Source organism: Podarcis muralis, chromosome W (genome assembly GCF_964188315.1).
Source record: "Podarcis muralis chromosome W, rPodMur119.hap1.1, whole genome shotgun sequence".
Classification (NCBI taxonomy): domain Eukaryota; kingdom Metazoa; phylum Chordata; class Lepidosauria; order Squamata; family Lacertidae; genus Podarcis; species Podarcis muralis.
The window spans coordinates 20,581,976-20,602,925 of NC_135674.1; the positions used below are offsets into that span (position 1 = coordinate 20,581,976).

The 20,950-nt window shown below is 42.9% G+C and overlaps 1 pseudogene; it reads right to left on the reverse strand.

The window, feature by feature from the left end:
- Positions 1 to 6,156: 6,156 nt before the first annotated feature.
- On the reverse strand, positions 6,157 to 7,080 carry LOC144326321 (uncharacterized; annotated as a pseudogene).
- Between the last annotated feature and the right edge of the window lie 13,870 nt (positions 7,081 to 20,950).

Consider the following 20,950-nt stretch of genomic DNA (forward strand, 5'->3'; position numbering starts at 1 on the left):
ATACAATCATACAATAACAAAAAGAAAGAGCAGAGAGGAAGAAGAACATCCAATAAAATTAAGAGACTTAAAATGTACAGTTGAAAGGGAGAGATAGAAAATAAAATTAAAGAGTCCAAAAAGAAAAAATCAGGGCAGTACAATTTCAGTTTTGTGTCTTTTTATTTTTATTTTTTTAAACTTTTATTTTGCTTTAAACAGGTACATATAAATATAGACAACCAAAATTACAAAGGAAAATTCCTTAATAGTAATGAAAAAAAACCTTAAAAAACTACAAAAAATATTGATGTACATGACACAGAACATAAGCAACTATGGGAAAGATAAAAGAAAAGAAAAAAGAAAAAAAGAAAAAAAAGAAAAAGAAAAAGGAAGATGAGCCAAAGCAGGAAAGCTCATCTATTGTACACTTCCGTCAAGCTCACAACAAATCATTATTCTTATCAATTATCTCTATCTGCATTCCAAAGGAATCCCTCATCTTGGTATCAGGGAGCATTTCTCTATGCGGTATCATTCTAAACATAGCCAGATCTTTCTTGCTGAGCCCTTGTCCCCTAAATAATTATTTAAACATTCCCATTCTTCTTTCACCAATTTATTAGGTTTATCTCTTATTGCATCTGTCAGCTTTGCCAGCTCCAAGTACTCGCACAATTTGACTACCCATTCCTCTTTAGTGGGTGTATTTTTATCTTTCCAGTGTTTTGCCACCATAACCCTTGCTGCTGACGTTGCATACATAAATAGCCTGGTTTTGTTTTTGGGAATATTATCTGAAACCATTCCTAGTAAAAATTCTTCCGGTTTCTTGCTAAATGTAGTTTTTATCAATCTCTTTATCTCTTCATAAATCATGTTCCAAAATCTTTGTATCTCTAGACAGGACCACCACATATGATAGTATGTTCCTACCTGTTCCTTACATCGCCAGCACTTGTTATTGTTTTATTTATTTGTTTTTGCAAGTTTTACAGGGGTCAGGTACCACCTATAGTACATTTTCATAAGATTTTCCCTTATAAGGAAACAAGCCATGAATTTTATATTTTTAGTCCATAATTCATTCCAAATATTGGGTTTGATCGTATGTCCCAGGTCCCTCTTCAATTTTACTGTAATTTCTTTGATATCTTCCTCCTTTCTTTGCCAATTCAAAAGTAGTTTGTACATTTTAGAAAGTGTCTTTTGATTATTATATAAAATATCCTTCTCCAGATAGGATATTTTTTTGTCAAATCCTTTGGTTCTTTTATCCTTTTCAAGGGTGGCTTTTAATTGATAATACTCCAGCCAGGTTATTCCCTTCTGTTTCAATTCGCTTAGGTCCTTTATTTTCGGATCAATCGCTGTTCATATTTATCCTGTGAACCGACATAGATTCCATTGGTGACAGCCACCATGGTGTTTTGGTTACTACTGATTTTTTACTCCTCTCCCATACTTCATATAATGCCCTTCTCACAATATGATTTAAAAATCCTTTGTGGGGGCCAGAAGGTGTTAAAGAACGACAGAACCTTTTATATGTATGCAACAACAGCAGCAAGAATACTAATTGCAAAATATTGGAAGACACAAGATTTGCCCACACTGGAAGAGTGGACTACATGGAATTGGCTGAAATGACTGGCAGAATCCGAGACTTGGGAGAAGAAACAATTGAAGAGGATTGGAAAAAAATTAAAGACTATCTACAAAAATATTTTAAGTTATATGAATGTTAAGAGTTTGCATGACTCAGAAAATTTAGCTTCAGCAACAAGATTCGGTGATATGGAAATTAAGTTTATAATTGCTGCCTCAAAGTACAGTTTAAGGTCAGGGACCGCAAAGCCTCCTTTTTCCTTCAACTCTGTTAGCAGCTTAAATTTTATGCGTGGTTTTTCCCCTTGCCAAATAAACTTGGCAAGGTCTTTCTGCCATTCCTTAAAACACTTTACGCCTCTAATTATAGGTATTGTTTGGAACATAAAAATCATCTTTGGCAATACCATCATTTTAACTGTGGATATTCTCCCCCACAGGGACAAATTAAATTTTCCCCAAGTCTCTAGTTCTTTTTTTATTTCCTTCCACTTCTTCTCATAATTGTCCTTATATAAGTTTATATTCTTATTGGTGATCCAAACCCCCAAATAATTTACCTTATTGGCTACCTTTAAACCTGTTGTATTTTCCAGTTCCTCTTGTTCCAACTTACATAATTTTTTTGTTAATAATTTGGATTTTCCTTTATTCAGTTTGAACCCAGAGACCTTCCCAAATTCTTCCAGTTGTGCAAGCGTTTTTTGGATACTTTCCACTGGGTTTTCAGTGGTTACGATTACATCATCGGCAAAGGCTTTAATTTTGTAGTATGTAGTTCCTAGGTTAATTCCTCTTATATTTTTATCCTTTCTTATTGCTATTAAAAGTGGTTCCAAGGTGGCAATAAAAAGAAGTGGGGAGAGAGGGCACCCCTGTCTTGTCCCCCTTTTGATGCTGAACTCTTCGGTGATCTCGTTATTTATTAGCAATTTTGCTTTTTGGTTATCATATATCGCCCTAATTCCATTAATTATTTTCTCCCCTATGTCCAGACCTTTGAAAGTTTCCAATAGGAAATTCCATGATACTCTATCAAAAGCTTTTTCTGCATCAACCAAAGCCACTCCCGACATGGGGGGGGGGTGTTGCGGGCTCACGCCCCACCTACAACCTCGTGGGGCTGGCTGCAGCCCCGCGGGACTTGGGGAATCCCGGGAAGTATTAGTATTCATTATTCAGCGCTCCAGCCAATCAGCTGGCGGCAGGGGCGGGCTTACTAGGGTTCATTTAAGGTCGGGGCAGCCCGTGCTCACCCCTTTTCTTTCTTAAAGCCAGCTGCGGTTTCCCACCCACCCACCCACCCTCTAGGTTGTCTTTTGGACTTTGCTATGGGCTTCGGCTGGTCGCCACAAGGGGCCTGGTAGGAGTTTTTCCACTTGGCTAATTGGCAGTATTTTGGAAGCCACTTGGTTTTTTCGCCTACCTCGTAGCAAAACGTCACAACACCTTTGGTTTGGGCGGTTAGGCATTGGCAGGGGTATTATTATGCAAATGAGTTGGGGGGGAGAAACGCCATCACCTCCCCCAAATGTTGAAGGGTAGTTCGTTAAAGGACTCCGGGGGGTGTCGCCTCATCCGAAACCTATGAAGGCTAGGGCCTAAAGCGCGCTCCCGAGCGGCAACCCCTCGGGGAGCGCCTAGGGATGTGCATCTCGGGGGCTCCCCCTGTTGGTGCTTAACCCTTCCCGGTTCTATGCCGGTTAGTCTGATAGGGCCAATGCCTAAAGCCAATACCGCTCTTACCTGTAATCAATAAAGTTGTGGCCATTTTTTGCCCATTAACCTAAATTCTGGTGTCCAGTGTCTTTATGTGATGGCCTGGGAATCCGATTCAGAGGCTGAACCGGAGGAACCCCAGCCTGCACAGGAGTCCCCGCCTCCAGGGCCAGCTGAGCTGGGGCAGGGCCTTGGATCTGAAGCGCCTGCACCTGTGCCGGACCCTCAGGAGCAGGCACCAGGTGATTCCACTCTGGCTCCGGAGGTGATTGAGGACACAGTGCCTACAGGTGCGCCTCTCCCAAGAAGAATAAGAGTTTGGATATGATATCCCGCCTTTCACTCCCTTTAAGGAGTCTCAAAGCGGCTAACATTCTCCTTTCCCTTCCTCCCCCACAACAAACACTCTGTGAGGTGAGTGAGGCTGAGAGACTTCAAGGAAGTGTGACTGGCCCAAGGTCACCCAGCAGCTACAAGTGGAGGAGCGGAGACGCGAACCCGGTTCCCCAGATTAGCAGACTACCGCTCTTAACCACTACACCACACTGGCTCCCAGCCCTGTCAGGGGAAGGTGAGTCTCCTCCTGGGTCCAGTAACCCTCCAGCCTCTCCTGAGCTGCAGAGGCTCAGGGCAGAGAGGCGGAGGGAACTGGTTTCTCCCAGGAGGAGTGCTCGCCTTAAGGCCAGGAGAGGCGGGTCTCCTGGGAGCCGGGACCACCCCTGGCCTCAGAGAAGATAAAGGCCAGTCAGCCCGGTCCCAGGTTGCGGGAGCAACGTCGTTGAATACCTGCTTCTGCCCGGACCCAGACCTGTCCTTCCAGAGTTCCCGTCCCCGCCCGGCTTCCTGCTTCGGACCCCGCCTCGCTCTTTGTGAACTGTTTCCAGACTTGTGACCCAGGACTGGACTTTGACCACGCCAACGGTAACCTTCCCCCCGGGACCAGCACACTTTATTTATTCCATCTGTGGGAGGGGGCGGGAATCGCCACGCAATAACATGGCCATCTTTTTACATGGTTTCATTTCCACATACTCCAGCAGGTCAATTATTATTCTTGTATTGTCTTTTATATGTCTATCTGGTAAGAAGCCAGCCTGGTCTCTGCTGATTATTTTGTTTAGAGTCTTTTTTAATCTATTAGCCATCACCCCAGCATAGATTTTATAGTCTGTATTCAACAGGGAGATTGGTCTATAATTTTTCATGTCTGTCAACTCCACTCCCTGTTTCGGGATTAGAGTGATCAGTGCTTCTTTCCATGATTGTGGTATATCTTTCCCACCCAGTATATTATTCATATACCGGTTCATTATTCTTTGTAATATAGGGAGGATTACTTCTTCCAGGTTCTTATAGTACATTAATGTGATTCCGTCAAGACCTGGCGATTTGCCACTCTTCATTTTTTTTTATTACTTGTGCTATTTCATCTATTTCTATATTGAAGTTTAGGGCCTCAACTTCTTCTTTTTCCATTCTTGGTAATTTGTTTTGTTGTAAATACTGTTCCATTTTATTAACCTTTAATTGTTCTTGCTTATACAAATCTTTATAAAAGTTTAAGAATTTTATTTTTATTTTTACTGGGTCTGTTATTTCCTCCCCTTGGTCCAAAATTTTATTTATAACTTTTTTTGTTTGCTTTTCCTTTATCATCCATGCTAACAACTTACCGGGCTTATTGGCGGATTCAAAATACCTTTGTTTTGCCCATTTAATTTTATTTTCTACTTCCTTATTTAACATACTAGAGATATGGGATTGCAATATCTTTATTTTTTGTAATATGTCATGACTTTTTGGATTTTTGATCAACTCTTTTTCATTAATTCATATCTGTTTAGTTAGCTCTTGGATATTATTGTCTTTTATCTTCTTCAGCCTAGCCATTTGTTGTATTCCAAGACCCCTCATGTATGCTTTACTTGCATCCCAAACTACATTTATATCTGTATTTTGTTTCCCATTTATCTCAAAAAATTCTGCTAACTTGATTTTTGCTTGTGTCACCCATTGGTTGTCTCTCCATATCTCATCGTTCATCCTCCACCTTCCCTTTGTTTGCTTTTTAATTTCCATATGTATTGTTACTGGATTATGGTCTGATATAGTCCTTCCCAGAATTTCTGCTTTTTCTAAGAAATCCAAGAAATTCTAAGAAATTTCCTTTAGAAATCCAAATAGCATGTAACCCACCCACTGATTTTTTAGCTTCCGAGAAGTGTGTAATATCTTTCCCATTAGGGTGTTTAATTCTCCATGAGTCATAGAGGTCAAAATTGTCCACCATCTGGAAAAAGGAGAGCGGTAATTTACCTTCATTGGTAAGTTTCCCTCTAAAAGTTCTATCCCATTCGACCGAGACCACTCCATTCCAATCTCCCATAAGAACAATATTCTCCCCAATATAATTCCATAACTTCTTTTCCAGCTCCTTGAAAAACTCTGATTTATTATTATTCGGAGCATAAATGCCCACTATGATTATTTCCCCCCCTTCTATCGTAATCCGCACTCCTACAGTTCTACCTTCTTCATCCACAAAAAGTAATTGAGGGTCTAGGCTTGTTTTAACATAAATCACAACACCCCTCTTTCTCTCTGTTCCTGATGCAATAAACTCTAGACCCAGGTTTCTATTCTGTAATACTCTTGTATGACTTTTTAGAGATATGGGTCTCTTGTAGGCATATGATATCCCATTTTTTCCTCTTTAATACGTGATTTATTTTATTCCTTTTAAGTTTACCGTTTAGCCCATTTACGTTCCAAGAAATGCACTTTAGTGCCATAAAGTCTTAATGATCATACGTCACCTTTTCAAAATTAAAATTTAGAAATAAAGTCCTATTTTCCAGTTCTGTTACAATCTTGCTTCTTCGGCTTCTTGTGGTTTCTCTCCCCCCCCAAGTCCTTCCTGGTTTTTTTACGAAAAGAGTCTGCTTCTTCCGCCGATCTGAAGGTCTTGCGTCTTCCTTCAAAGGTAAAAGTTAACCCTTCGGGGAATTCCCATCTAAATAAAATTTTGTTTTTCTTTAGAGCAGTTGTCAGGGGTTTGTAGTTTTCCCTTTTCTTCAGGAGGCGAGTTGGGACCTCTTTCATTATTTCTATGACTTTGTCATTTATACATAAGGCATTACTTCTACTTTTCAGTAACATTTTTTCTTTAAGAAGTCTTGAGTTCAAGAAGACCAGGCAGTCTCCTGGTCCTTTTTTGGTTTAGGTTTATGTGGTTTTTGGTTTTTAGGTTTATGTGGTTTTATCCTGAAGATTTTATCAATATCAAGTGATAAGTCCTCCCCCTGAACCCCCAACCAGTCCGCTAGGGCTTTTAATAATTTTGTTGAAATGTCCTCATCCTGGCTCTCTGGTATTCCTCTCAGGCAGAGAATCATTTCCTTTTGTCTCAACTCAAGGACTGCCAATTAGTCCCAAATCTCCTCCTGCATCTTACTTAGGTCCTCTATTTCCCCCTTGTTTTTGTCTTGGGTTTTTTTCAGTTCTTTTTGCTCAGCCCCCATCTTTTTGGTTATTTCCTCTTGCTTCAATGTCTTTGCCTTCACTTCTTGCACTGTCTTATCAATTTCTTTATTCTTTGTTGTCAATTGGTTCATTTGATGTGTAAGGTCCATTATAAGAGCTGAATTTTTTTTCAATTTTATTGCCCATAGTTACTACTTTCTCTTCCAGTGATTTTATATTTCCGCCTACTGAGTTTATTCTGTCCCCTAAGTCTTTCTGCATGGCGATAATCAAATCCTTTACATCCATACTTGCTTCACCTTCCGCCACCGAAGTTCTCCTTGCTTGGCTGGAAATTAAAGTTTGGCCAATTGTTAATTGTGTTTCCTTTGAACCCATTTGGGTGTTTGGGTATTTATGGATGGCTGGTTGTTTTGAGATTGAGTTCACTTGTCTTTCGATTCCGCTTCTCCGCCTTGGATTCTATATAATCTCCAAAGATTAAAGCTATTGGGACTTCCCTGTGGGAAGTTTAATTGGATCTAATTTTCATGGGTAATTAATTTTATCTTTATGCTGGAAATATTTGGAATTTTAAATTTCCCCTTTATTTATATCTGATGTTTATGCTTTACAGTTCCTCTAAGCAAGTATTGGCGTTGCGGGTATGGCTATTACTTTTCCTCTTGGCTGTTGTGTCTTTTCCTTCCACATGTGGCCGCTGTGTCGCTCTTCCTACTATTCTTGAGTATTGGCTGTTATGTCTTCTTCCTCCACTAGTGGCCGCTGTGTAGCTCTTCCTACCGTTTTTGGCTGCTGTAACTTCTTCTTCCACTAGTGGCCGCTGTGCCGCTCTTCCTGCTATTTTTAATTATTATGCCTCTTAGCTGTTATGTCTTCAGTTTTGTGTCTTTAAGAGCAAGGTTGTACTTAATTTGTACTTATCTGCTTGTAATTGTCCCAAATAATGGTGACTTGCAATAGTTCCAAAGTCCAAGTCTCCACTTTATTCCTTATTTGTAATCGCATGGCATTTTGAGTTGATGTTTAATTCACAAACATGCTGGAGTTCCAACTGGCATATCTTTCTTGGCAGGCACTTGCAGTCTCTTGGGGCAGTGAGGTTGCTTTGGAAGCTATTCCAGGCTCTTTCCCACTTTCTGGGGTTTCCCCTCAGAAGTGCCAAGAGTTCCCTGCTAGCTCCCCTTTTGTGCCTCCAGACCAGAGAGTCTGGGATTTTTTCTTTCCCCCTTTCCTCTTCTCCACCGCCAATTTTTAAAAGACTGTTCCCCAAACTTCACTACCAACCCAGACATGGATTTCCTGTCCCCAAGATTCGCCCAATCACTGTCAGTCCAGCACGTGAGCTGTGCTTCACCCTCAGCTGACAGTTTGAGCCAAAAATCTTTGGTTTCCTGCAGATACCTGAGCACTCTCTTGATGCCATTCCAGGCACTCACACCAGGCTTTGTAGCCTCCGTGCTGAGCAGATTCGTAGCAAATGCTATATCTGGTCTGCTCCACTGGGAAAGATACAACAAACTCCTTAGAGCGGACTGAAAAACCTCAGGGTTTGAGAACTCAGAATGGTCCCCAAGCTGACTGTCTTTCACATAGCTCGTCTGCATGGGCGTTCTGACCCCTGCACACTCAGCCATTCTGAACTTCTCAAGCAGCTGCTCAATCTTGCCTTTCTGACTCAACAAGAAACTGCCGTCCTGGGTTCTTTCAACCTGGATAGGTAAACCTTTACCAGACCTAGGTGCTTGAGCTTAAAGTGCTTTCCAAGCTCCTTGGCAAAACCTTGCACCTGTTTTTCTGTCTTTGCCACATGGATGATGTCATCCACGAACACCAAGACTAGCTCCTGTGTTTCTCCTGACCCCTTCAGGTACAGACAACGGTCTGCAAGACTCCTCTGGAACCCCATGCTCTGCAAAGCATCATTCAGACACAAATTCCAAGTTCTGGCCGATTGCTCCATAAATGGACTTGTGCAATTTCCACACTGCATCTGGCTTATTGCCCTCAAACCCTGGAGGAGGTAGCATGTACAGATCCTCCTTGAGGTCTGAGTTTAAATAAGCAACATCCACATCAAAGTGATGCACCTGATGACCTCTTTGTGCAGCTACGGCTAAGAGCACGCATAGAGTTTCATTTCTGGAAGTAGGAGCATACACTTCAGTGTAATGCAGCCCCTTCCACTGCGTGAAACCTCTGGCTACTAGTCTAGCCTTGTACTTTGGTTCTCCAGTCACAGTGGGTTTAATTCTGTAAACCCAGTGACAACTCACGGCTTGCTTGCCTGCTGGCAGCGTCGTGGTGGAGAGCACACCTAAAGACCTCATTGAGCTCAATTCCTTCTCCATTGCCTCTTGCCATTTCCTGGCTTCTGCTTCAGGCAACTCCTGAACTTCCTCAAAACACACTGGCTCGCATTGAGCCATACCAACCCACACACTAGTCACCTCAAACCTTTCGGGTGGTTTACCTTTCATAGTGCGTGCTGAACATCTGAGCACTACTTCAGGTGCCCCCTCTGACCCACTGGGGCCAGCTAGTGTGTCCTTATCATCAGAAGACTCCCCCTCTGACTTACTGCATCTTCTGGACTTCTGCACTGGATTTGTGGGAGATGAAGGTGCACTCCTTTGCTCTAACGTTACCGCCCTTGGAGATGCCCTTTCCTGTTCCTACTCCTGGTCAGGGACCTGATCCTCAGTAGCAGGTTCAGTTTCTACCTCTCCCTCATCAGCAGAGTCAAGCAGACTCTCTGAGAGAATGTCAGGATTCCCATGGATGCGCGTCCACCCACTTTGCTCACAGAACTCAGCACTCTTGCTGACTAGAACCATTGACTGATTGCCCTCTGGGTAAGCAAATCTCCACCCCTTAGTCATACACACAAAATATCTTTTTTTTAAAAAAAAATATTCATTTTCCAAACAAGTTTTATACAGTCAACAAATTACTTTACACTCATGCTTCAATTTTTTACTTCCCTCAGTTTCTCTGTCAATCTTTCGAAAAATTTCTATTTATTGACGCATTTCTAAACATGATATTGCCTTTCCCCACTCCTTTTCCTCTTACTCTCTTTTTTGCAGTATTTCTTACTATTTCACAGAGTCTCTTCAAAACCAACAAGCGTTGTCTGTGCATCACATATATTTTTCAGATATCCTGTAAATTTCCCCCAGTCCTCGATAAACTTTTGGTCTTTCTGGTATCGAATCTTCCCAGTCAATTTGTCCAATTCTGCATATTCGGTCAATTTCCTTCTCCATTCTCCCATACACACAAAATATCATTTTTCCGGGACCTGGGGCCACCCTTCCTGCATTGGGCCTTCGGCACAAGAACCCAAGCCTCTCACCCAAACACACAGAAGAAATGCACCTTGGGCTTCTTACCGTGCAGTAGAAAATAGGGTGTGTCCCCTACAACAGAATTATAGGAACGATTCAGCATGAAATTCGCCATTTTCCAAGCTTCCGCCCAAAAGCGTGGTGGTAAGCCTGAATCAAACAGCAGTGCATCCACCACTTCCTACAGCGTTCGGTTCCTTCTTTCTGCCACTCCGTTCTCCTGAGGAGAGTGTGCAACTGTCAGCCTGTGACATATCACTTTCTGGTGAAAGAAACCCTGCAAAAGCAGACCCAGTGAACTCCCCACCGTGATCTGATTGGAAACTATAAACTCTCGGTGAGAATTGCAGCTCCACTGCAGTAACCCACTCTTTTACCATGTTGGCAGCTTCACTCTTGTCCTTAAGAGTTATTACCCAACCATTTCTGGAAAAATCATCTATCAGAGTCAGAGCATATTTAGCCCCACCCAGACTTGCAACTGGCATAGGGCCACAGATGTCTGCATGGACCAACTCAAAAGGTTTCGTGGCTACCCTGTCAGACCTAGGATAATTGCACGTTTTTACCTTTGCCTTTTTGCAGGCTTTGCAATCCAGGAACTTGGCACATGACTTCATTTTGCATCCCTCTGTGCACCCTGGTAGCTTTCTCACATACCCCCAGTTACAGTGGGACATTCTTCTGTGCCACAGATGATGACACATATTGTGAGTGGGAACATTAGCACACTCTGCTTGTGCTGATTCAGTGGTACCTTTACCTGCTTGAGGTGTTTCCAGAACAAAGAGCCTGTTCTGACATTCAACACTGACCAATTGCTTCCCACCCCTAGAAATAGAACACACATTATTTTCAAAGCAAACCTTAAACCCATCTCTAACAAGAGAATACACAGACAGTAAACAATATTGCATTCCTGACACAACAAACGCTTCCAGTTCCGCCTGCAAAAAGGAACAATAACATGGCCAACAGTTGTTAGCTGTCTCTGTGATCCAACTGCAAGTGTGACTGCTTTTCCTGCCGAAACAGCTCTGCAGTTCCACATTTGGCCACCAGATGGCAGCAGAAGATGACTGGCTCCACTGTCAATGATCCAACGCAGCACGCTGACCGCACTGCTGTTGCTGTCCTTCACTGTTGCCATGGACGCAGTAAGATGATGCGAAGTGCTATCTCTGTCACTTCCTCTGGAACCTCTCCTTGCGTTCCCACGCTGAGCTCCCTTGCTTATCTGGTTGCCATGGGGAACGGCCTTGGAGGCATCCTGTTCCTTGGCTCCCTTTGGGCATTGTCGATGCAGGTGGTTTTCGGAGCCACAAACGAAACAACGACGAGTTGCAAAAGCTTTCACAGTGTCCTCTTTTGCTCCCCCCCTCTTGGAAGCAGGACAGCCTGAGCCAGCTCGCCCCCCCCCCCCCCGATGCTGGCATTCCTCTTCATCACAGAGGTGCCCTGAGACAAACTGCAGCGTCAAATCCGCTGGGGGCATGGCTTCGAGGGTTAAACACAAATTGTCATAGCTCTTGTCTAGTGAACTCAGAAGAATGTAAACTTTCAAATCGCCTGGAAAGTTCACGTTTAGCTGCCTCAGCCAGTTGAACACAGACACCATCTTTGTGACGTGTTCCCTGATACTGCCACCCAGCTGTAGTTTCAAATCAAAGAACAATATGGTGACATGGATCTTGGCCCCTGCTGTGGTTTTGTGATGGACCCTCTCAAGAGCCTGCCAAATCGCCTAGGCATTCTCAAGACCTTCAAGGTGGGGCAATTGTGAGGCGTCCACGCTAAGCACTAGCAAGTACTAGGCGTCCACGCTAAGCACTAGGTCTTTCCTCAGAGCAGCAGCAGCTGCTGCTACTGCAGTTGCAGCAGCGCTGGCTGCCACTGGAACCACAGGGGTCTGAGTACAGTCCCATAGACCCTTGGCTGTAAGCCAGGCCTTAACTCTTCGGGACCAGTCCTCCCAGTTCTGTCCATTGAGCCTCTCAAAGGGGACGGTGTAGAACTCCTGGACCTCTGCCATCTTCCTCCCCTGGGGCTTAGCTTAATCACGCTCAGTAGCTTCTGCACCCGGCACCTGGAAGATGAGTCTTCGCCAGTGAGTTCCACTGTCTTAAGCCTCAGGCAGGTCCTGCAGCTGTTTTCTGCTGCTCCACACACAGGCTGAATCCATAACCTGTGCATGGCTGGACTCCATAACCTGTGAAATAAACTGAACATCTGGCATGCTTCCAGCTGCTAGCAGAGTATCGCGTCAAGCGGTGTGTGCCCTGTGTGGGTGCAGAAATAACAGTCCATACACAGCTTCTTCCTAAATCTAAGAAGCTTTATGTACAGCAGAGAAATAAATCATTCTGGGAGAACGAGATTATTATTGTTGTATTTAGCAGGGTTCAGTCCAGGCCCTCTGCTGGCTCTGAGTTTCCTTTCCTGTTCTGAAGTTAACCTCTGTTCCTGCAGTGCTCCTGCCAAAATATCTAGTTGGCTTTTGAGCTGCCACATGTAGAAGAAGAAGAGTTTGGATTTGATATCCTGCTTTATCACTACCCGAAGGAGTCTCAAAGCGGCTAACATTCTCCTTTCCCTTCCTCCCCCACAACAAACACTCTGTGAGGTGAGTGGGGCTGAGAGACTTCAAAGAAGTGTGACTAGCCCAAGGTCACCCAGCAGCTGCATGTGGAGGAGCAGAGACGCAAACCCGGTTCACCAGATTATGAGTCTACCGCTCTTAACCACTACACCACACTGGCTCTCTTAGCTTCTTAATTCTATTATGGGGTCTGTGGGCTCTGCTGCCCCTCCTGCTGCTCCCCCGGCCGCATTTCCCATGGTACTTGCCCATCCATCACAGTCTTTGATGTCCTCTGGCATGGAAGTAAGATGAGACTCGACAATCTGTAATGGCTTGGCTCTCCCACAGAAGCGAGACACCAGTCGTAATTATCTCAGGTTTATTGCTCAAACATATAAATCACCCCGGAGCTCCTTCACTCCGTGTCTGACTCCAAGTTCGCAGTTGCCGAGTCTAAACTCCGCCCCTTCCTCTTCGCTGCCAAAGTCCCACTTCGGTGGGTGAGATTTATAATAATAATTGTCAGGGAACTGACATCTGAGACCAGCGGAGAGAGAAGTCGCCCCGATGATGCAGGGGAGGGAACTAGCAAGGAGAGAGAGAGAGCTTCCGCGGGGAAGGGAATCAAGGTGACACCAAGAAGAAAGGGGAGGCTGAGAGCACTTTGGAGGGAAGGCTCAGGGACTCTTCCAGTGAGATCAGCGGGGAGAGTGCAGGACCTCCGCTTGGCACGCCTACTCTGCGCAGAAGGCTTCCGCGCAGAGAAGCTAGGAGGAGACTTGCGGTCAAGGAATTTTTATGTTGGAAGAAGTTTAGGAAACGCCCACTAACGGATTCTGCCAGCGACTGAAGCAGCCGCGCATGAGGGCTGTCCAGCCAGGGAAAGGTTTAACCACCCAAGCAGCTTGGAGCAGTTGGTGGCTTACACACAAGCAACTACAATTCCCATTACAATAATAATTTAAAATTTAATGATAATAATAAAAATTTATTATTTACCAGCCACCAACAGAATATTAAAAAAGATAAAACATAATATACTACAAACTTTCCTAAGCCTGTAATAATGATAATAATAATTTTAAAATGAATAATAATAATAACGCTGGTCAACAACAAATTTGTTGTCTGCGTTTTTCCAGATGATTTAAGATGAATCTGATGCGCTGAATCCAAAAATCACATTGGTTTTGCTCAATCAGGTCAAGTTTTTGAGCTATGGCCACATGTCATTTTTTTACGTTTTTGTTCACATGTACGCTTGTGTGGAGCATTTTAGAAGAAGTTAGTGGGGGTAAAATGCCATGTCGAATAATTGTTTTGATTGGAAATGATTATTTTAATGACAAGAAGTATTCAGGTCCGATAGTTCTGGGTGATTATGTCGAAAAGGGATCAGTTTGAAGTCATAAAACCTTGAAATCTTCCATAAATTGGTGCGGCAAAGGATAAAGTTATTTTGGTATTAAACTTGGTGACCAGGATAAAGCTTGGGCACCACACATGGTGTGCAAGGCATGCACCGAGACTCTACGTGGGTGGACCAATGGCAAGAGGAGTCTGAACTTTGGAATTCCCATGGTTTGGAGGGAGCCGACAAACCATGTCACTGACTGCTACTTCTGCGCTGTTGATGTGACTGGGATCAACAGAAAGAACTGGAGCAGCCTCAAGTATCCTGATCTTCAATCAGCACATCGTCCTGTAGCTCATTGTGATGAAATTCCAGTGCCTATCTTCGGAGAACTTCCTGACATTAGTGACGAAGATGCCTCCAGTGTTGAAGGACATGAAGAAGAAGAAGTGGTTCTTGAAGATGATGCTCCACATCCATTTTCCCCAAAGGAGTTGAATGATCTAGTTCGCGACCTCAGCTTGTCAAAGGACTCTGCCGAACTGTTGGCATCCAGATTGAAGGAAAAAAACCTCCTCTCTGACAGTGCTCGCATCAGCTTCTTCCGCAACAGGCATCAAGAGTACCTCCGTTTTTTCTTGGAAGAGAAGGACTTGGTGTACTGTGCAGATATTGCGCAGCTTCTGCTCAAGCTTGGAGTGCCACAGTACGAACCCAAAGATTGGAGACTGTTCATTGACAGCAGCAAGCGATCACTGAAATGTGTTCTGCTACACAACGGCAATCAGTTTGCCTCTATACCCCTGGCTCACTCGACTACACTGAAGGAGAACTATGAAGCGGTGAAGTATGTGCTGGAGAAAATTGGCTATGATCAGCATAAGTGGTTTATTTGTGTTGACCTGAAGATGTGAACTTTTTGTTGGGACAACAGTCTGGCTTCACCAAGTACCCATGTTTTCTGTGCATGTGGGATAGTAGGGACCGCGTTCAGCATTACACAAAGAAGGACTGGCCTGTGCGGGAGGAATTGGTGCCTTGCAAAGAAAGGAACGTCATCAACGACCCTCTGGTGGACAGAGACAGAATACTCTACCCACCGCTGCACATCAAGCTTGGCTTAATCAAGCAGTTCACCAAGGCTCTGGACAAGGATGGTGACTGCTTCACTTACTTGTGCCAGGCTTTTCCAGGATTGACCATGGAGAAGTTGAAAGCTGGCATTTTTGACGGTCCTCAGATCCGTCAGCTCATCAGAGATCCAGAGTTCGGAAACTCAATGAACAAAGTGGTACTGGAAGCGTGGAAGGCATTTGTTCTGGTAGTGAAGAACTTTCTGGGCAACAATAAGGCCAGAAACTACGCAGAACTTGTCAACAACATGCTGACTGCTTTCAGAAACCTGGGCTGCAACATGAGCGTCAAGATGCACTACCTATTTTCACATATGGACCGGTTTCCTGAGAACCTGGGTTCAATGAGTGACGAGCAGGGGGAGAGATTCCATCAGGACATGAAAGAGATGGAGACCAGGTATCAGGGTCGCTGGGACGCAGTCATGATGGCTGACTACTGTTGGACTCTGAAGAGAGACCTCCCTGCCGCTGAGCATTCCAGGAGTTCCAAGAAACGGAAGTTCAAGCCCTGAAGTTTGAAAAATGGTGAAGCAACATGCAATTTACGTGTACTTACCTTTATCAATGCCCACCATTCAGTTTACAGTAATCGATGTTTCTATCAGGTAATCAATATACCGTATGTTGTTGGAAAAACATTTTTTTCTCTTAAAAACATATTTAGGATGATATGTGTTGACAAAAATCAGCTGATAATGCCACAAAAATGTAATCGATTTTGTCACAAGATCTGATTTTTTTCAAATCAACATAGCACAAAAACCTGACCTGATGGAGAGAAACGGATGCCATTTCCTGATTCAGCAGTGCAAAAATACCCTAAATCAATTGTAGAAATCTAGACAACATTCAAAAAGTAAAAAATTGTTGCCCAGTGTAATTTATTGTTATTTCCAAGCCACTGTGGGCAGCTCCCAACAAAATATTAAAAATGTGACAAAACATAATTACAAACTTCCCTAAGCCTTTTATAATAACAACAATACTGTAATAAAAATTTAAAAAATGATGATACTAATAATTTATTATTATTTCCCACCCACTGTGGGCAGCTCCCAACAGAATATTAAAAATGCTACAACTCCCAGACAGTCGCAGGGTGCAAGGGCAAGCGTTGGTGGATTCGGGGGCTTCGCTAGACAAAGTTATTTACATAGTAAAAGTACTCATTAGCACAATCCTTCCCAATCCTTCCCATCCTTCTCATTATACTGTTTGATATAACATTCTTTTTTACGCAGGTTTACATTGTATAATATCATTTCTTTCTGCTTTGTATACATCCCTTTGATCTTTTTCTTTACAAATATCACTCAGTTTCTGCTAATATGGAGTTATTTGTACAATAAAGTTTTACATAATTCTTAAATATTATCCATTCTCTAGTTGTTTTTTGTTTTGATATTCCTCCAACTGATACCATTAGTTTTGCTAATTGTAGATATTCTAACATGAATATCTGCCAATCTGTAATCTCTGGGAGCGTCTCATTCTTCCAGTTCCCTGTTATAAGGGTTCTAGCTGCTGTTATACCATACATAAACAATGTTCTTATATCTTTTTTGATTTCTGGTGGTAATATACCAAGTAGGAAAATCTCTGCGGGGGGGGGGGGGGTTTAAAGGTGCTTTTAAATAGTTTCTTAAACTCGTTATAAATATCACTCCAGTGTTTGCCAATGGCTACACATGTCCACCACATATGATAGTATGGCCCCTCCTCTTTTTTGCATTTCCAACAGGTTGATGTTTTCCCTTTATACATTTTAGCAAGCTTTTTGGGAGTAAGATGCCATCTATATACCGTTTTCATGGTATTTCCCCTGAGACTATAGCATGATGTGAATTTAATGTCTGTTGTCCATACTCTCTCCCATTGCTCCATAAGTATATTATGCCCAAAGTCCTGCGCCCATTTAACCATAGCTGTTTTAACTTGTTCCTCTTTTGTTTCCCATTCCAGAAGATACTCATACACTTGTGAAATATTTTTCTTTTTGTTAAATATTAATTCTCTTTCGAATCGAGATGTTTCCTTTGCAATTCCTTGTTTTGGATCTATAGTTAATCTTTGATGTAGATGGAAATATTGTAGCCAATCTGTTAGCAAGTTTTTAATTTCCTCATATTTCTTCAATGTTGGTTTATCCTTATCTACTTCCAGGACTGATCTGTATGTCAGCCATTCTCCTTTCATGTTTCTTTTTTTAACTGCCATGGCTTCTGTGGGTGAGGTCCACAGGGGTATCTTTGGCTGCAATATTCCTTTGTATTTAATCCATATTTTGTATAACGATTTCCTTATCACATGGCTCAAAAATCCCCTGTGGACTTTCACTTTGTCATATACTAAATACGTGTGCCAGCCATACCTATTATCGTGGCCTTCTAGATCTAATGCGTCAGTTTCTTTTAACGTAATCCAATCTTTTATCCATTGCATTCCTGCAGCCGCATGATATAATTCCAGATCTGGCAATGCAAATAATCCTCTTTCCCTTTTATCTATCAATAGCTGATGTTTGATTCTCATTTTCTTCCTGCTCCATATAAATCTGGCTATGTGCTTTTTCCATTCCTTAAAACAGGTCATTCCTCCTAATATTGGTATTGTTTCAAACAGGAAAATCATTTTGGTAAGATACTCATTTTCACTGCCGAGATTCTTCCCCATAGGGTAATGTCAGGGAACTGCCATCGGCTCAGAGGCAAGAGGGGCAGGGGCAGATGGATTACAGAGAGCCTCCAAAAATCGTGGGAAGCAGCATTTCCTCAGTGGAGGAGGAAAGCCCCGCCTCTAGTGGGGAAGAGCTGCAGGGCTCGGAGGATGCAAGGCAGTGCCAGGACACCGTGCCTGAGCAAAGCGGGGAGGAGGGAGGTCCCCCATTACCCAAGCCTTCCTTGCGCAGTAGGCTTTCGCGCAGAGAGGGGAGGCGTCGGCTGGGGGTCAAGAGACTACTCTGCTGGGGAAAGTTTAAGGACCGCCCACTCTCAGATTCTGCTAGTGAGTGAGCAAGACATGAAATTGAGGCGTTCTGCATTGTAAAGGTTTTTGCACCAACAATAAAGCTTTTGAAAAGACCAGTGAGGGACCTTGCCTGATCGCTCTCGAGCAACCACCCGATAGCCGTAACAGTTAAGATGGAGTTTATTCCATATTTTTTAAAATATCTTTCCAAGTTTTAATATCATTATCTTCATATGGGTTTATATTTCTGTTTGAAATCCAAATCCCTAAATATTTTACTTTATTTTTAATTTCTAAACCTATTTTTTCTTGGAGTTCTTTTTTCTCTTCCTGGATTAAATTTTTGGTCAGCAGTTTAGTTTTTTTATAATTTGATAATTTATTTTCAGCCCCATCATTCTTCCATATCTTCTGGTTGAGTTTATGGCTGCTGGTAGGCTTTGCTTCGGTTCTTGTGTTGTTATAATCAAGTCATCAGCAAATGCTCTAACTTTATAGGTTTTCTCCCCATGCCTTATCCCCTTTATATTCTCATCTTTTCTAATATCATGAAGGAGTGGTTCTAGTGCTAATATGAATAACAAAGGTGACAGGGGACATCCCTGTCTAGTCCCATTTGTAATTAAGATGTTGTCCATAGGGTTGGAGTCTGGCTGTTTGTTGCTCATATATTGCTTCTATTCCCTTCCTAAACTGTATCCCAGTTTCCATTATTTCCAACTGTTTTTTCATATAGCGCCAGGAGACGTTATCAAACGCCTTTTCAGCATCCAGTAATTATAAAGCTGTCACTGTTGGCTTCTAAATATTCTAAAATATCTATGATGTTTCTAGTATTCTCTGAAATCTGTCTGCCTGGGAGGAATCCAGCTTGGTTCTGATGAATGACATCTATAATAGCCTCTTTAAGTCTATTCGCCATAATATTGGCAAAGATTTTATAGTCACAATTTAAAAGTGATATTGGCCTGTAGTTGGACATTAACTCTGGATCTCCTCCCTGTTTAGGTATAAGGGTTATGTATGCTTCCTTCCAAGACTCCGGTATTTTACCATGATTGAAAATGTTCATTATTTCAGTTAGTGGTGTTGTTATTATTTCTTCCAGTTTTTTATAATATTCTGCTGGAACGCCATCTGGAGCAGGTGTTTTACCTGTTTTTATTTTCTGGATGGCATTTTTAGTTTCTGCCTCCCATATCGGAGCATTTAACTTTTGAAGCTCCTCTTTCTTAATCTCTGGGATTTTCTGTTGGCGTAAATAATCTTCCATTTCCCTTCCTGTATCTGCATCTTTTTTATATAAATCTCCATAGTATTTCAGAAAGTTTTGTATTATTATCTTGGGATCAACTATATATTTCTCACCAATTTTTATTCTGTTTATTTGTTTTTCATTATTTCTTTTTTTGAGTTGCCATGCCAGGTATCTTCCTGACTTGTTGACAGATTCAAAGTTATTCTGCTTATACAGTCTCAAGTTCCGAATATATTTCTTGCTCTATTTTAAGCGTATATTCTGCCTGCAATGATTTGACTTCTTTTTTAATTTTATCATTGGATGGCTGTTTAGCTAATTCTTTTTCCTTTTTCGTTATTTCTTCCAACAGTCCTATTTTTCCTTTTCACTTTCTTTTCTTGCCATCATATTTTGTTTTATAAAGTACCCCCTTGTAAGCTTCGTTCCGGAGCTGACAGAGGCTGGGAATGAGAACACACAAAGAGAGATAAGGACGCTGGAATGTAAGAGGGAGGAGGGACAGCCTAGTGGCATGGCTTCAGAGAACAGAAAGCAGGCAGCAGATAGCAATGGTAACCTGATCCCTGAGCATAGTGAGCAAGGAAAGGGGAGCCAGAGCAGAGATACACAAAATAGCAGTCTTAGCTCAGAAACAGAGGGAGAGAGGCCAGGAATAGCCAGCCAAAAAACTTGAAGGCACGAAAAGGTCAGGGAGAGGAAGGGAAAAGAGCGAAAGTGAAAGGGTTTTTCCCCCCCTGTTGAAGGAAGAGTAAGGGGTGGAGTTTAGACTTGGCAACTGCAAACTTGGAGTCAGACACAGAGTGAAGGAGCTCCGGAGATTGCCGAGTCTCATCTTACTTCCACACCAGAGGACATCAAAGACTATCACAGCTAAAATGGCCGCTGTTTCTTTAATGCTTAAAAAAGCTGGGTCAGCATGAGTCAGCGGCCTGCACCGGGTTGTATATATAGAGTGAGAAATGTTAGTGTCAGGGCCTTGACGCTGTCCATGGCCAGCCCCTTGTCGGACAGCTTGTAGCCCAGGAAATCCACCTCCGTCACATCAAACTGGCACTTCTCCAACTTGGCGTAGAGTCTGTGTTCCCGTAGTCTCTGCAGGACCTCCTTTACGTCTCTCTCATGAGCTTCCTGCGATTCCGAGAAGATCAGGATGTCGTCGAGGAAACACACACACTTCTTGTAGAGGAGTCCCGCCAGCACGTGATGCATAAAGGCTTGGAAACAGTGAGATCCATTTTGGAGACCAAACGGCATAACTCTGTATTCATACGTGCCCAGAGGCGTGAACATGGCCGTCTTCCACTCATCGCCCTCCCGCATGCGTATGAGGTTGTACGCTCCACGCAGATCCAACTTGGTGAAAATCCTCCCCTTCCGCACGGTTGCTAGGAGGTCGTCAATCTTGGGCATGGGAAAGGCCTTGGGCTTAGTCATCGAGTTTATGGCCCGGTAGTCCACGATGAGCCTCTTCTGGGGCGTGTCTTTTTTCTTCACAAAAAACACAGGACT